This window comes from Aquarana catesbeiana, linkage group LG04 (genome assembly GCF_042186555.1).
Source record: "Aquarana catesbeiana isolate 2022-GZ linkage group LG04, ASM4218655v1, whole genome shotgun sequence".
In the NCBI taxonomy this organism is placed as follows: Eukaryota; Metazoa; Chordata; class Amphibia; order Anura; family Ranidae; genus Aquarana; species Aquarana catesbeiana.
This window is the reverse complement of record NC_133327.1, coordinates 70,643,702-70,658,358: the sequence shown is the minus strand read 5'-3', so window position 1 is coordinate 70,658,358 and position 14,657 is coordinate 70,643,702. Positions and strand designations below refer to the sequence as shown.

The 14,657-nt window shown below is 39.1% G+C and overlaps 1 protein-coding gene across 1 annotated transcript in view; it reads left to right on the top strand.

Annotated features, from left to right (window-relative positions):
- The window catches only part of KLHL29 (kelch like family member 29), a 1,311,461-nt gene that overhangs the window by 233,327 nt on the left and 1,063,477 nt on the right, over window positions 1–14,657 (top strand). The window contains exon 3 of the mRNA XM_073625329.1: window positions 758–867. The gene's annotated coding sequence lies outside the window, so the exon portion shown is untranslated. The remainder of the gene's footprint in view (window positions 1–757; window positions 868–14,657) is intronic.

Below are 14,657 nucleotides of genomic sequence, written 5' to 3'. Positions count from 1 at the left end.
GAATTAATAACATTTGACTTGGAAAGAAAAATACCCTAACAACATTTAATTTTTCCCCATTCGAACAGAGCAAATGCACATGCAATTTTACAGGGCAAAGAGCGCTGCAATTTTTTAATAAATACACCCTCTGCCACTTATTCAGTCTCCCACCACTGATGTACATCCATTATCAACATTACGTCTAGTATTTGTGATTTTTATACTGTTTGCAAATATAAATAAAGCCAATATCTACAACATAGTGATAGGAGAATGGAACTGGGAGGTGTAGCATTTGTTTTATTATGTTTCATATAATATAATAAAAATAATATAATAAAAAATCTAAAATAACATAATAAAAATGTACCTTTTTCAACATGTAGTAATTTTTGGGTACCTTTAAAATCACAATAATTGTAGGTATTTTTATACTAAATAATGGATTGGATGTTGGAGTCAGTACTGTACTCTCTGAGGTCTGTATGCTTTTCATCTTTGATACATACCTTACAGAAAGGCTGTATATGCACAACTAGGCATTTTCAGAAAAAGGTCAGTGGTGGTACCCACAATTTTTTTTTTTTTTGTTCCATCTTCGCAGTTGACAAAACATCTAATGGATCCAATGCTGCTAACCAAAGTGTATTTTTCTAAGTTCCATTTATAGAAATATTTTTTTCATACATTGATATAAATCTTTCTTTTTTTTTTTTCGCAACATATTTCTATATACACAGATACACTTAACCCTTATCACCTTTGTCTTTTACAGAAACAAGATGTCCTCTCAGTAAAGGGATTGAACTGCAGAAATAAAGAAAGCAGGAATCAATCAGCCACCCAGGATAAGTCTGAATCGATTTACCCGAATCATATTAAGAGGTAAACTCGGGCTTCAATTAATTTGGAACAAACTGATGCCAAAATGTCACCCTGCGTGTGATTATTGTAAAAATGATTGTGTGAAAATGGAAACGCAAAGCGTACTCTAAGAATCTCTTACATTGGCTGTGCCTGTTTATTGCAACATGCGATGAAAAAGATATTTATTCTTTTTTGTTTGTCTATTAGAGGTATATACAGTATATCCATTTAGAAAAACTATAGACTTTTTACATTTTTCTAATGTGGTGGTCTTAATGCTAATCATGTTTTAAATGAATGAAAGCTAAACTCAAGGCAGATATAAAAACACAGATTAATGACTATATTTATGTGGCCCTTAAAGTATATGTGAACCCTTACATTGTAAAAACAACACATTCCGTTTAAAATAAAAATGGAAGGTAAAACATTAGTGTATGCATAAATATATATATATTTATATTTATTATTAAAGTAAAAGTGAAAAACGAATGCACAAACAAAAATATCCCACACCTCAAGGAGTGGCAGCCAACATTAAAGAAGTGTCCCAACAACACAGAATATTATAATGAAATAAATGTAGCGCTAACTCAAATAAAGTGCTAATAAACAAACAATAATCACATATTTAATAAATCAATCAGGTCCATAATAAAAGTCAAACCCGTGAAATAACAATCCAAATTCATATAAGTGCAAAAACGTGCATGTGCAAAAAACAAGTAAATTCCTTGACTCTAATAATAAAAAAAAGTGCATGTGCAATAAAAAAATAGCAATATTAATAAAAATGTTGATAGAAGATGTGTAGCAATCAAGTGCAGGAAAAAACATTGATTCATATAATGTGTATTCACACTTGCTTCCACCATCTGTAATCCACCAATAGTGTGCCCCAGCCTCTCACCTCAAATAAAAACAGCAGCGGATCTAGTAGCGCTTCTGGTAATTGTGATCTATAATGGCGGTTTCTGCTCCACTCTTCTCTTTAGAGCACCAGACCAGGCAAAGGTGTAAGTAGTGGTTGGGGATAAACATACAAACAGTGTTCTCCCGCTCTGCAAAAGACGTCCTCCTTAGTCTCCTCCACTCTCCTCCATTCAAAACTCATAAGAGAAAGGAGATCTCCATAGTGCAGTAATTCCATATAAAATAATTTATTTCAAAGCAGCAAACTTACAGTTAAAATTGGAACATACAGCTTCAATAGATTCAAAGACTTCTGGTCTTGGCCACGACCGGAAGTGACGCCACACGGATCCTTCCGACGCGTTGCGTCACTGATCATGTGACTTTATCAAGGGCTTTATAGATACCTTTTTCCCCTTTTTATAAGTGATCACATACCCTCTGTTCTCATCTGCATAAGGAGCTCAGAGAGCTTGGGGAGGAGAAAAAGCAGTACACTGGTCTTCCCAGCAAATGTTTGTGCGGCGGGAAGGAATCAGTACAAGTCTGATCATTGGAGGAGAGCAGGCTGAAAACTGACCACACTGTGTTCTCCTGCTTAATGTGATCAGTTTTTAATAGGAAAGCAAAAAGACTGGCAGTAACACCAGGGATTTCACATAAAGGAAGCAATACAAAAAGAACAGGATACTTTTCAAGTACATGGTATAGCAGGCACATATCACAAATATGAAATGTTGGGGTAACATATCCTTTAAGAATGTCAATAAATGTATTTTTAAAGGCAAGTTTGGATTGGGAATGATAAAACTGTGAAGGGTGGAATAATCAGACTCATGAACCTTTTGCTGCTCCTTCACTATCTATTCAGAGCGCAATGTCAGAGGGGTAACTAGGTTAGTTGGGCAACCTACCACCAGTATTTAAAAATTTAAACCAATCTGGTAGAAATGATGGTAGGTTGTGTGGATTTCCTCAATTGTCTTTGAGATTGCAGGTCACTGAAAGTGGAAGAAATTGCTAGACCGGCCTGTGGGTCAGATATATCTTAACTAAAAACCACGAACTCTCAGTAGAGATATTCAGCTTTTCAGAAGAATCAACTAAAATTAAATCAATATATTTTGTTAAATGAAATTATCATGACCGAACCACTCAGATTTGAGGCTGCTCGGTTATTTCTTATGAAATCCTGCTTGGAACAATAGCAAGTATTGGGGGGGAGGGCATACGCCGAAAGGACAGCCATACGACGAAGAACTGCTGGAGACCCCCATGAGTACAGCCGCCCCATAGGAATGAATGCAGTGTGATGAGGAGCCGAATGGAGGTTGTCTTTGCAATAGCTTACTAGATCGGGGATGAATGTTAGTATGTTACTGGATGGAATGCACTCGGGGTGGTCGTGGTGAGGGGGATTAAGAAAGGGACAACTTCCCCAAAATTGAATTTGTTCTTTAAAGTCCAGTTGACCTTTGAGTTTAGACCTACTAAATATTTTAGATCAATTAAAACAAAAAGTGTGCACAGTCCTACAGTTCTTTTTATTTTATTTTTTATTTTTAATTCTATATATTCTAATATGCTGACCATGGCCTTTGACCCCAAACTTGACCGTAACACTAACCCTGGCAAACCTTAATCTTGTCATTTTTTTACACTCTTTGGTTTGTTTACATTTTCTTCTCCTGCAAGGATAAAAAGATGCAATGGGGGAGATTTACTAAAACTGGAGCACTCAAAATCAGGTGCAGCTGTGTATGGTAGCCAATCAGCTTCTAACCATAGCTTGTTCAATTAAGCTTTGACAATAAACACTGAAAGCTGGTTTCTGTGCAGAGCTGCACCTGATTTTGCACTCTCCAGTTTTAGTAAATAACCCCCAATGCATCTTCCTCTTCATTTAGAAGAGGAAGTAAACACAGGGGCAGGCTAACGGTGACTGATCACTGTGATAGCCAATCAGAGGCAATCACAGCGATCAGGTGACCTGGAATCGAGAGTCCTGGGTTCCGATCATTAGTATGAGACCCGAGGTTCTTGGTGAGAGCCCGGTCTCTGTGCTGGGAGTACTGTCACTGCAAGCTAAAGAAAAAAAACCTCCCCAGCAAGCAGTAAAAATCTGGCAGACTCTTTCTAGTTTTCATAGTTGCATAGGCTTAAAAAAAAGACACAAGACCATTTAGTTTAGCTTCTGATTGAAATCATATATGCTTCTTGTGGCACTGGCACGGCTCATTCAAGGACCCTACTTTATTGTTAGGAATAGTCAACAAATCAATAAAGACATACCACTTAAAGACTATTGTGCCGATGCTTCTTTTCCCTTTCAGTATATGATAAATGTGTGTAAATGTCAAGAACAAGTATACTTCCCTGGAACAAAAGCTGAAAGTAGCTTACTATTTGTGTCCAATGTGATCAATTATGCAATGTGCATTTCATGGAAGATTGTCTTCTTTAAGTTCTTGTATAATTCAGCCAGGATAAAGTTACTAATGTGGCCAGTTAAATGGACCACTTAAACTTTAAACATCTGCAGTTCTTGGATTATCATTTTAAGGTCCCCATGACACAAGAACTTTCCCCGGCTCCAGTTGTCAATGTATTTCTGTGCACAGGAAAATAAATACAGTATTTACACAGGGGATTACAGTGTAAAACCATAAATATAAGCTTAAAAATTAAAAAAAGTTACATTTTTTTATTACCTTTTTGTCTTTTTATCAACCTACAGTTAAAAAAAAAAAATAACTGGTATTTACTGAAACTGTGTACCAAATAAAAGCCGTATATGACCTTAAAAAGCAGGCAGATTAGTCACAGAGTTATTGTCAAGTTAAATTTGGTTTAATAATGTCTGCTAAATATGGTCAGAGCATTTATGCATCAATGAACTATGGCCATGAAGAGGTTAAAGAGGAATTCCCCTAAGATAGCAGAACGTAAGGAAGTCAGGCCTTTTCATCTAGAGAGGCGTTTTCTGTCTTGTAATAACGGGTTTAGGACATTTTTATTTCAAATTTATATTGGTTGGTAAGGTCACCTAAAGGTAGAGTATTCATTGAAAACACATTTTCTGAATTATGTATTACATTGCTATTCCATTTAATTTTTTTTGATGTGATCTTCACATTTTTTAAGTTTTACGCTTCCATATTTTTGTTTTTTAAGTAAATATAAATATTTATAGATTAGCCACTAGAGGAAGCTCAGTATTTGCCAGCCTTATTTCAGTCTTCCTCCTTAAAGTGGAGGTCTGGTCAAACTAAGCTTAACCACTTCAGCCCCGGAAGGTTTTACCCCCTTAATGACCAGGCCATTTTTTGCGATACGGCACTGCGTTACTTTAACTGACAATTGCACGGTCGTGCGATGATGTACCTAAATAAAATTGATAATTATGCACTCTCCAGTTTTAGTAAATCAGCCCTTCAGCATCAGAATATTTTCTAAATGATCTTCTGGTTTGTCCAAGCTGACCAAATGGCATGAGAGTTCAACCACAGACATAGGAGACTGGTAACAAAATAAAGTTAGTTTAGTAAATATTGTGGATGAAAATAATCACTCATCTCTTATAAATGTGAATTCCATAAAGCCCATATGGGAAATGAATAATGCTGGATGGCTTCCAGGTCAGTAAAAGGCAGAATTAGTCTCTTGCTACCCAAGCCCTGGCTGCTGAAAGGTCAGGAAGCATGGAAGGAAAAGCATTTATCTCCTGGTACACACGTGTATCTTCCTCATACACCGAACTCGCTGTGCAGCTTTATAATTAATTTATTTATTAATTTATTAATTAAAGGTATTTATCTAGAGCAGACAAATTTATACAGCAATTTACATATATACTGCATAAATTGTACAGTCACATCTGCCCCTCCCTTTTCCTATGTGTGCTGCAGATTCTATTTTAACTTAATTTTAGAAGAATATTTTGACATTTTTAAAATTGAAACTGATCATATAACAGAACCCTAATATTATTTCTGTGGAAAAATACTGACAATTAAAAAATGAAAATTAGGACGTGTTTGTGACCTCTCTGCCCCATGAAAGGGCCATGTTTGTCAAAGCCTTGAAAAAATGCCTCTTATTTCAAATCCACACCGATTCACCATAACATTATGACCACTCACCTTTTTGTGGCATTGATTCCACTGGATCTCTTAAGGTATGTTGTGGTATCTGGCACCAATCTGTCAGTAGCAGATCCTTTAAGTCATGTAAGTTGCAAGGTGGGGCTCCCATGGATCAGACTTGTTTCCCAGCACATCCCACAGAAGCTTGATTGGATTGAGATCTGGAGAATTTGGAGGTAGAGTCAACACCTCAAACTCGTTGTTTTGTTCCTAAAACCATTCTTGAATTCTTGAATTCATCAGATCAGGCCATCTTCTTCCATTGCTCCGTGGTTCAGTTCTGATATTCACATGCCGATTTAAGGCGCTTTTGGCTGTGGACATGGGTCAGCATGGACACTCTGACCAGTAAGCCGCTATGCAGCCGATATGTAACAAATTGGAATGCATTGTGTGTTCTGACACCTTTCTTCAGAACCAGTATTAACGTTTTCAGCAATTTGAGCTACAGAAGCTCTTCTATTGGATCAGACTACACAGGCTAACCTTCACTCCCCATGTGCATCAGTAAGCCTTTGCCGCCCATGACCCTTTCCTTCTTAGGACCTCTTTTGGTAGGTCCTGACCACTGCAGAACGGGAACACCCCACAAGAGCTGCAGTTTTGGAGATGCTCTGACCCAGTCTTCTGCCCATTATAATTTGGCCCGTGTCAAAGTTGCTCAAATCCTTACACTTGCCCGCTTTTAATGTATATATGAAATTTTGTCAGCTGTTAATTTGACCATTTCTTAAATTTATTGGCATTCATTGCCATTCTGATTAAATTTTACCCCAAAGCGATTCAATGTGCTTCAATACAATGTAGAAGATCATCTCTTTCCTCTTGACAATAGAGACTTGTTCCCATCTCTGCCTTTTTAGATGACTTTACTTGCTTGAGAAGGGGGTGTATTTTAACTACTGCCATTATTGATAGGGCTTTTCATATCTCTGCACAGGAAAGTTACCAAAAAGTTCATTAAAAGGCAAGGTTTGTTGACTCCATTGTTCAAATGGTCTACGTACTTTTAGGACACATCTGATATTTGCCATATGGTATTTGCAGTGGGAGTGACGATCCCTAAATATCCAATGAGACCTTTCTTATTTGTGAACTTTACTTTATTCAAACACTTGTTGGTTCTCACCCATCACATACTACTATTCAAGCAAGTTACTTTTCTATTTGCCTACATTACGAATGGTTTCAAATTGATTCAGTCATTGCAAGTCCATATTATGTAGCTAATGTCAGATATCTATGGACACAGACAATTTTGAATTCTATAGTTCATGGGATGTTGAGTGCTCCTCGGCCAGAAGATTACTGTTGTTTTATTTATATGTAAAAATAATTAATATTTAACTACTTCTTTAGACCATGAAGTTCAACGTTACAAGGAGTGTGATACATTGTATATATGCACTATATTTCTACAGTATATTATATATAGAGAGAGAGAAAGAAAAAGAGAGAGGTGAACTCATAATATTAAGATTTGAATCCCTTTTATTATGTCCTATTTTTGATTAATTCCTTATGTGTATGATAGTTGCTACTAAACGTGAACTATTTTTTATTGTATTTTTGTTGCACTCTTAGCTCATTTGCCCAGATCTCAAATATACTTATTACTGGTGCAATCTATTGTTGAGTGGACATAATGTGTGGCTTATTTTCTTAATGCATATTTACTTATTGTATTCATAATTACATAAATAATTGACTGCAACTCACTCACATACCCCGAGGTACTCTGCTGCATCAACGTTGGTACATGTTCATAACATTATTGTTACACTGATGCTACCAAAGTTTGGAGAAAGTGGACTGCTATGCATTATATACCATTATTTAGTTCACCTGCATAGCGGCATACTCTACATAGACCAATCACATCAGCATTTGCCCCAGAACTGCTTACAGTCTAATGTTCCAGGACACCAGAACTGCATAGGCACTTCACTAAGCATGGGGTGACTGTGCAGGGCATACTTTATTCCCAGCGTGGCACAGTTGGCAGGTATGCCTGATGTCATCAATATATGTGGCATGCACATAAATATTCTGTAAAAAGTGCAGTTGCTTTAAAATAATATTCATAATAAAATGAATATGGATTAATTCACATCAGCTACGCATGGAGTAGGTTGCATAACAGGTGTTAGAATTGTCTTCACACTCTGAAACATGAGGCTGGAGGTGTTACATGCAAAGGTATTAAAGGACCTCCTCCATGAAATACTGTATGCCTTCTGATAACTAGATGTGGTCAATACTTTACTGATTGCTTTATTCGGTATACAAATTCCTTTTTTTTCATTATTTCATTGCATTTATGTATATTTTTCTCCACATTTATGTGCAGACCAAGCTGTCCAGGAAAATTGACAGTGACAGGGGAAGCCTGATGTGCTAAAGATGTTTAGAGTCTTAAAGTAATACAGAACACACACAATGTATTTACATCGTCCCTCCTCTTTTTGTGCGTGGATGAGGGCACTGTATTTTTTTAAATCTAAGTACATTTATTCCTAATCGTTATACAGCTGTCACATGACCCAGCTCTTTGCCAGCATATCTGCAGGGAAACATAAGCAGGAGGAGCCTCTAGTCCCCTGCTGCTGGTCACAAGTTCAAAAAAAAAAAACAGCCTTTGGAATACAGAGTAACATTAAATACTTAATATCAAAAAACTGCTTTAAATTGTCATACAAATATATATTTGCAATTAAATCTTTATTATTTTTTGGCAATAACATGGTATGGGGATTTCTGCCAGTCACGGGCTGTATCATGTCCCTCCAGCCTGTGTCTTAGAATAACAGAGAGGTGAAGCCTACATCAATTTACATAATAATATAGTATAGTAATATCTTGCACCAATGGGTTTAGCTGGTTAATGAGCATGGAGAAGGAGGGAGGGAGTCGGCTGTCATTTACCACATGTGTTACTCTATAGTCACATGGGCTGCTCAGATGTGATAGGTAGGAAATGCTTAGGGTAGAAATACACTAAAAACTAAGCATGTGCACTACCTGCCAACGCTGCTCTCCAAAATTGAAAAAATGCAGTGGGGACATGGACAGGAGAGGGAGATAGAGAACAGCACTAACAACCAGGTTTTGTTGAAGAATACAGAAAATGAATCCCATAGTGACTGAGTATAAACAGCATGTAATACACCATTTATTGATAGTTTTTAATGATGTGGGTTTAATGACACTTTAAAGTGATTGTAAAGTCTTGTTTTTTTTTTTTCTCTAAAAATAAAAAACATGTTATATACTTACCTGCTGTGTGAAGTGGTTTTGCACAGAGCAGCCCCGATCCTCCTCTTCTTGGGTCCCTCTTTGGCTCTCCTTGCCCCTCCCTCCTGTTGAGTGCCCCCACAGCAAGCAACTTGCTATGGGGGCACCCAAGCTGAGCTGCAGCTCCGTGTGTCCATTCAGACACAGAGCTGCGTTTCTGCACCGCCCCCTCTCTCTCCCAATTGGCTAACTGACTTTGATTAACAGCAGCAAAGTGACTGAGTATGAACAGCATGTAATACGCCATTTATTGAGAGTTTTTATTGATATGGGTTTAATGACACTTTAAAGTGATTGTAAAGTGTCGTTTTTTGTTTTTTCTCTAAAAATAAGAAACATGTTATACTTACCTGCTCTGTGAAGTGGTTTTGCACAGAGGAGCCCTGATCCTCCTCTTGTTGGGTCCCTCTTTGGCTCTCCCGGCCCCTCCCTCCTGTCGAGTGCCCCCAAAGCAAGCAGCTTGCTATGGGGGCACCCAAGCTGAGCTGCAGCTCGGTGTGTCCATTCAGACACAGAGCTGCCGTTTGGCACTGCCCCCTCTCTCTCTCCTGATTGGCTAACTGACATTGATTAACAGCAGCAAAGGCCAATGCCGTCGCTGCTGTGTCTCAGCCAATCAGGAGGGAGAGTCCTGGACGACCGAGACACTCATGGACACCGCTGGACAGAGAGGGGGCTCAAGAAAAGGTCTGCTGCACACAGAAGGCTTTTTATCTTAATGCATAGAAATGCATTAAGATAAAAAAAAAAACCTGCTGACTTTACAACCACTTTAACTAAAATGATTGTGTGAATATTTATTTCACTTATCTAATCCTGTAACTAGCAAATTTCTGTTCACTTTTGAGTACCCAATCATGTACAGATACACATCACATGATTAGGTCATTTAAAGTGTAGACAGTAAGCTATTTACATATTCTGAGCACACAGTAAAGGAGCTTTAAAACAAGCCATCACTGACCTCTATAGCTGCTTGTAATGTGAAGTAATTCATTCTAAAGGCATAAGACTCTAGAGTTGCTGGCCATACATTATACAATTTTTTTGTACAACTTTCCTTTAGATTTACCAAAACCATATAATATGAGGTCAAACCTAAACACTTTCAATTTGTATGCAATCAGGCAGGCCCTTGCACTACATAGTTGAAGGAAAATCTAAAGAAAATTGAATAAGAAAATTGCATGGTGTATGGCCAGATTAACAGAAAAACATCTGATGTGTGTATATAGAGGGCTGGCAAGCTGCCAGGATCTCTTCTTAAAAAAAAAAAATACAATTTTGTCTGCCTGTGTTGTAAACTTTAAAAATAAAGAGCTCATTTACAGTGCCGTTGATGCCGTACACGTCACGTATTACTGGCCAGGTGCATATGTTCATCTGCATCCGCTTGGGCTGTACAAATCAATGAAAGGCTGAGAGGCTCCGCAGCTGTTTGCACGTAATTGCAGATGGAATGATTACCTGCGGTCAGGGACAGAAGAGCGCCCCTGGGTATGAGCTGTCTGCGTCCAGGGGGTGACTCATGCTGACAGTAGAGGAAGGAGGCAGTGGACAGAAGTGACACTTAGTGCTCTTAATTAAGACACGTACACACTATAGAGGGATATGCTTTGTTCATATTTCATGCCTGAGGTTTACAATCAATTAATGAAGAGAATGCATTAAAGTGGATGTAAACCCCATTTATGAAAATTGACCTGGGCACATATATCTGTAGTGTTTAGTTATCTCTTTCCAAAGCCCTACGTCGCTTGTCTTTCTGCTGCTCCATTCCTCTGTTATCAGCATGATAACTTTTGACAAGTTCTACGACACAGAAGATAAAAGCTGCTGGAAATTTGTGTTGGGGAGGGAACTTAGAGACAGATAAGCAGAGAGCTTGTCTATTCACAGCACAGCTCTGCAAGTTTCTTCGTTCCTCTGCCTATGTTGAGGGGGGGGGGGGTGTGCCTTTCCTCCAATCAGCTCTCACACAGTGTACGTCAAGACTCCCCTCCCACTGCTAAAACTCGAAGAAAAATCTCTAATACGATGTGCACTTTCTAAAACAAATATAAAAAGCTGAAGACAGCAGATATACATGTAAAACATATGTAGGGAGATTTGTTTAATCTTTGTGTATCATCTGAGGCTGTTCACTTCACTGGGTTTAGGAGAGGGTTTAAATCCACTTTAAGGTAAAAAACCTTAACCACTTTTATTTCTCCACAATGCCCACAATAAAAGGCCACTCTAAAATGTGCAGTTTTATCACACAGCACAATGCCACAGATGTCACAAGTTTTTTGAGGGAGCGTGCAATTGGCATGCTGACTGCAGGAATGTCCACCAGAGCTGTTGCCATTGAATTGAATGTTCATTTCTCTACCATAAGCCATCTCCAAAAGCGTGTCAGAGAATTTGGCAGTACATCCAACCAGCCTCACAACCGCAGACTACGTGTAACCACACCAGCCCAGGACCTCCACATCCAACATCTTCACCTCCAAGATCGTCTAAGACCAGCTACCCAGACAGCTGCCGCAACAATCGGTTTGCATAACCAAAGAATTTCTGCACAAACTGTCAGAAACTGTTTCAGGGAAGCTCATCTGCAAGCTCGTTGTTCTCATCGGGGTCTCGACCTGACTGCAGTTCATCGTTGTAACCGACTTGAGTGGGCAAATGTTCACATTTGGTGGCGTCTGGCACTTTGGACAGTTGTTCTCTTCAAGGATGAATCCTGGTTTTTACTGTAAAGGGCAGATGGCAGACAGCGTGTATGGCATTGTGTGGGTGAGCGGTTTGATGATGTCAACGTTGTGGATCGAGTGGCCCATAGTGGCGGTGGGGTTATGGTATGGGCAGGCGTAGTATGCTATGGACAATGAACACAAGTGCATTTTATTGATAGCATTTTGAATGCACAGAGATACTGTGACGAGATCCTGAGGCCCATTGTTGTGCCATTCATCCACGACCATCACCTCATGTTGCAGCATGATAATGCACGGCCCCATGTTGCAAGGATCTGTACACAATTCCTGGAAGCTGAAAACTTCCCAGTTCTTGCATGGCTAACATACTCAACAGACATGTCACCCATTGAGCATGTTTGGGATGCTTTGGATCGGTGTATATGACAGCGTGTTCCAGTTCCTGCCAATATCCAGCAACTTCGCACAGCCATTGAAGAGGAATGGACCAACATTCCACAGGCCCCATTTAACAACCTGATCAACTCTATGCGAAGGAGATGTGCTGCACTGCGTGAGGCAAATGGTGGTCACACCAGATACTGACTGGTTTTCGGACCCCCTCGACGCCCCCAATACAGTAAAACGGCACATTTTAGAGTGGCCTTTTATTGTGGCCAGCCTAAGGCACACCTGTGCAATAATCATGCTGTCTAATCAGCATCTTGATATGCCACACTTGTGAGGTGGATGGATTATCGTGGCAAAGGAAAAGTGCTCCCTAACACAGATTTAGACAGATTTGAGAGAAATAGGCCATTTGTGTACATAGAAAAAGATGTAGATCTTTGAGTTCAGCTCATGATAAATAGGGGCAAACACAAAAGTGTTGCGTTAATAATTTTGCTCAGTGTAGATACAAAGAAGATTTTTCTTTTTCAGTTCAGTAATTTGTGCATGATCTGGGCACAGATGATTATTAACAGCTGTGTTGAGTGAAGATTCTCAATGACTTTAGTAAATCAGCCTCAATCAATAACAAATTAAAAATGGAAATCAAATACTAAATACCTTCATCACGTGTTGACCATATACAATTATAAAAAATAAGTTCTTAATTTTTGACGATATTGCTCCTTTAAGCCACGTACCTTCTGAGGATAACAAACTCAAATGAAGTAAAAACAGGCTGAAAAAGATTTCCTTGGCACCCAGGCTCAGCGTTCCTTTCTAGATAAATCCACATAGTCAAAGAACAACTATAGAGACAGCCTGTAGCCCCCTGGTCTGGGCATGGCTTTTATTTGTAAGCTGTAATGAATGTGACCCGGCACACAGCGCTTTTCCTGCAAATCCGTCACACAAAAGACAACTGTTTGTTCTGTGTTATAGAAAAGCAGTGGGAAGCTTGTCCATTGTGGAGGAGTCAAATTGGACACAAAAGAAGAGGAATGTCACAAACAAGCATTTTATACACTGCCTATAAACTGCCAAGGGTCACATCCTTTTAGCAATCTTTATACCGTTAGATCGGAAGAGCAGGACTGGGAGAGAAAAGTCCTTGTGTTTATTCACAAAGCATCAAACTTTTCGGGACGCTATCCCACGTTCTGCTTCAACTGTCTTTTTATCTCTGATATATGGATCTACTTAAAGCTGAACTCTTGAAGAATAAAATAAGCCACCATTTAGTCTACATAGTTACATAGTAGGTGAGGTTGAAAAAAGACACAAGTCCATCAAGTCCAACCTATGTGTGTGAATAAATGTCAGTATTACATTGTATATCCCTGTATTTTGTGGTCGTTCAGGTGCTTATCTAATAATTTCTTGAAACTATTGATGCTCCCCGCTGAGACCACCGCCTGTGGAAGGGAATTCCACATCCTTGCCGCTCTTACAGTAAAGAACCCTCAAAGTAGTTTAAGGTTAAACCTCTTTTCTTCTTATTTTAATGAGTGGCCACGAGTCTTGTTAAACTCCTTTCCGCAAAAAAGTTTTATCCCTATTGTGGGGTCACCAGTACAGTATTTGTAAATTGAAATCATATCCCCTCTCAAGCGTCTCTTCTCCAGAGAGAATAAGTTCAGTGCTCACAACCTTTCTTCATAACTAAGATCCTCCAGACCCTTTATTAGCTTTGTTGCCCTTCTTTGTACTCGCTCCATTTCCAGTACATCCTTCCTGAAGACTGGTGCCCAGAACTGGACAGCCTACTCTAGGTGCGGCCGGACCAGAGTCTTGTAGAGTGGGATAATTATCATTTTATCTCTGAAATTAATCCCCTTTTTAATGCATGCCAATATTCTGTTTGCTTTGTTAGCAGCAGCTTAGCATTGCATGCCATTGCTGAGCCTATCATCTACTAGGACCCCCAGGTCCTTTTCCATCCTAGATTCCCCCAGAGGTTCTCCCCCCCCCAGTGTATAGATTGCATTCATATTTTTGCCACCCAAATGCATTATTTTACATTTTTCTACATTGAACCACATTTGCCATGTAGTTCCCCACCCCATTAATGTGTTCAGATCTTCTTGCAAGGTTTCCACATCCTGCAGAGAAGTTATTGCCCTGCTTAGCTTAGTATCGTCCGCAAATACAGAGATTGAACTGTTTACCCCAACCTCCAGGTCATTTATGAACAAATTAAATAGGATTGGTCCCAGCACAGAACCCTGGGGGACCCCACTACCTACCCCTGACCATTCCGAGTATTCGCCATTTATCACCACCCTCTGAACACGCCCTTGTAGCCAGTTTTCAACCCATGTACTCA